Source organism: Taudactylus pleione, unplaced genomic scaffold (genome assembly GCF_031769625.1).
Source record: "Taudactylus pleione unplaced genomic scaffold, aTauple2 ptg000085l, whole genome shotgun sequence".
NCBI classification, from domain to species: Eukaryota; Metazoa; Chordata; class Amphibia; order Anura; family Myobatrachidae; genus Taudactylus; species Taudactylus pleione.
Window position 1 is genome coordinate 6218918 of NW_028284487.1, and position 3925 is coordinate 6222842.

Consider the following 3925-nt stretch of genomic DNA (forward strand, 5'->3'; position numbering starts at 1 on the left):
CCCCCCCCCCCAGCTCCAACCGATTCAGTGGGTTCCTGGAAGGGTAGGTGGAAGACACCAGGGCAGTAACGCTAACATAGGGGGTCTCAGGAGGGTCAGCTGGAGAGCTCAGGGTCTCTGCTTCCTACACTATTGCCGCCGTAGTCATGCCCAACAACGTTAGTTCTTAATATAGTAAGTGATGTCAGTTGTTTTATATTATGAGCTGCATTTAATATCTGAAATTGCTCAGAAAGTAAAGGGAAATCCTTGCATGCAGTGGTGAATATAGGAGGATGAGACATGACAGTAGACTAGGCTGATCATGTGACTGACATCATAAACAAACATTCTGGTTTCACTAAGCTTTGGTATAAAATTCACTGCTTGCCACAGAAGAGTCATTTGTCTGATGTGTCTACTCATATGACATCTCCCAGTCTAATGCGATATTAAATTTAACCTACATGTTATATGACAATGTTTATAAACAACAAAACAACAGATGCTGTAAACAGAATCTTTTATATATGGGTCACTTAACTGTAAGTTAAAAGTATATAACTGCTTAAATCCAGTACATTTCTACAGCAGAACACATTTAATATCTCAGTGGAAGCAAAGACTTAACTTAATGGACAATAATTTAAATCATCATAACACTTCCCATGTGGTGTGTGTAAGATGAAGTGAACACCAGATGAGAGGACACAGCCGCAGTCACTTGGCACATCATATTTCAGATCAGTGTGGGCTGTTCAGCAGCAGATGCCTCTACACTCATTCTGTGCTAACTGTGGCTGTGTCCTCTCATTCGGTGTTCACTGCATCTTGCACACACTGTAAATTAGAAACACCCCACTAGCTGTTTGGCACATCTATTATTCTTCTATATTGTCTCAGGATACCCCCTTCTCCTAATAATGGAATATTATTCCCAATGGGCACAAATTACTAGCCCTCATAAGAATCTCATGGACCATGAAAAATGTAATTGTGTGATATTTATTCTCACCCCTATTATACACAGTCAAGTCACATTATTATGACCACCAGCTAATAGCCAGAGTAACCGCTGTGTGCAGCACGGACAGCAACTAGATGGGCTGGGAGTGACTCAATAAGGTGCTGGTAGGTTGGCACAGGTAGGTATCTGGAGCCATGCTGACTGCAGGGCATCCCACAGATGCTGGAGGGTATATTGTGGAGTATCCATAGAGCGAACACAACAAATGAGGTGGTCCCACAGATGCTCAGTTGGATTCAAGTCTGGAGAATTAGGGGGCCAGGGAAGTACTTGGAAGTCTTGGTTGTGCTCGTCCAACCACTGTCTGACATTTCTAGCTGGGTGACATGTTGCGTTGTCTTGCTTAAAGATCCCAGCCACCTCAGGGAAGACAATGACCATGTTTGGGTGTACATGCTCTGCAAGGATGGATTCATAACCAAATCGGTTGAGGGTGCCTTCCACACAGATGAGTGGGCCCAGAGAATGCCATGAAAACATTCTCCAGACCATAAAGCTGCCACCACCAGCTTGTGTTCTTCCAGCAATTGTTGCAGGGTGTTTGTTGTCCAATGTTTCTCGCCTGACACTCCAACATCCATCCATTCGATGAAGTAGAAAATATGATTCATCAGAGAAAGCAACCCTTCGCCAATTAGCAGAGGTCCAATTCCAATACAAGCGTGAAAATGGAAGCCTTTTCTGCCGATGCACCTGCTTTAGCATAGGTGCAATGACCATCCGTTTGCTTCGTAGCCCCCTACGCAGCAGAGTTCCTGAACTCTCGTTTTAAACACACGTCTGGTGGTCCCCAGGTTCATTTTGATGGCGAGCTGCTCCACTGTAGCGTATCGGTCGGGTCTCACGCACCTTCGTAGCTGACGTTCACCTCCCACATCAATGGCACGTGGTGCTCCGCAGTTTCCATGTCATTTATTTGCAATGGTGCCATTTGTCCAGTCACGATACACCTTCACCACAATAGCACGCGAACAGTTCACCAACTGCACTGTTCCAGAAATACTGCCCAAAAGCTAATAATCATCCCTTTTTGTAACTTGGATAAATCTACCCATGACAGCGAGTGATATGTGTGCATATGGCCACCAAGCCAGCGCACGGCACGTGACGTACTTCATGAGCTACGCGCTGCCGCTGTCAAATGTAGGAGGTGGTCATAATAATGTGACTTGACTGTGCATATTTTGCCATCCCTTACACAATTGCAGACCATCACTCAATACACAAAATATATGCATTTATTTAATCATTTTCATCTTATTAATTGTGACCACATGGGAAATGTGATTTAAATTTTTGTCCATTAAAAGTTCAATCTTAATTGAACTCATTATTGCCACTGAGATATTAAGGGTGGGTTGAACTAAAGTGTGAAATGCTGCCGAAACTTCAAAAACCACTATTTTTGAAGTTTTGGCCGCATTTCCATATGTACCAAGCTCCAGAATACGATACATTCCAGAGCTTTGACCCAGTGGGTAACTCCATCTTTAGATGGCGTTACCAAATAGAAGCCTATGGGCTTCTAGTCTGCACTCCAACTGAGAGAGATCCAATCCAATCCCTCCCAATACCCCCGGTGGCACGTGTATCCTTCCGCGCATGCGCAGGACGCCAGAGGGGCTTCTGGGTCATAAACCCGGAAGTCCCTCCATCGCATAGGACAGCTCTTATCTGGAGAGCTGTCCTCTGCGATCTTCTAGGTACATACCGGTGATATCGCCAGTATGTAATGTACTTGATAAGTGGCAGACTGTACAGCATCATGGATGCGATGCTTAGTACATGCCGCCCTAAGCATTATGTTCTATTGCTACAACCAGTGGTCGAAGTGGGGCGGTATACGGCGGTATGACATACCGCAACTTCCCGGCCCCACTTCATTTTAGATGTAGAAGAGAATGCACCAGCGCTGGGATCCAGTATCACCTTCACCTGCCCAGCAGTTGTTCCCCTATCTGCAGGCAGGCAGAACAATTAACCCTTGCAGGACCAAGCCAGTGGGAAGACTCCAGTCACTTGGCTGTTATTTTAAAGCAAATTTCACCCCAATGTAACAGATATTTACAGGGTAGTGCCTACTGAATTATATGTTCTTACATAGGGGCTACATTGTGATCAATCACTATACCGATATTGCTGAACAGCAGTTTCTCAGGTTATTCTATATTGCTACTTTACTAATCCATAATTACAGCTCCTCTAGCTCCCTCTGGTGGTGGCTTATTGAAAATTCACCATAATCTAGTCATTTTCATTAAATAATTATTCCGAGACTGTCGCAATTAGTTTCAAGCACACTTCCCAAATACAAAGATGGTGTGCGGCATGTAGACAACCTTATTGGTTTTATCGCTTTGTTCTGACACAAAATCACGTCAAGTTCTGTCCTCTGATATGATGTGACGACATTCCCGATGGCTGCCTAGTTCCATACTACGGACGGTACCTAAAGATAGCCCTAAGTTTCTCCTAACTGGTTGAATAAACGAGAATTGTACACAGATTGCTTCTCATGATACATACTTACTGTATGTCTTAAATCCAGAATGGGGAAAGACAAGAAACAAAGGTCCAAGTCGGAAGTAGGTAGTAGATCCGACAGCGGATCTCATCAAGATATGCGTCAGTTTCTAAAATCCGCTAGTACAAATACATCAGGCGCTACTTCAATGCCATCCTCCCCTACTAGATCTTCCTCCCCAGACAGATTATCACCGGAAGATATTCAGCCTACTAATACCCCTGCTTCTACAATACGGGATGAGATCAGTGAAATCCTCTCTCATGTTAGATCATTGCCTACAAAACAGGACTTTCAATCTCTGGAGACCAGACTACAGGCCACTATCCGCCAAGAAGTGGCTACCATTCAAATCGGATATGGCTGAACTGGCGAATAGATTAGACAATCTGGAA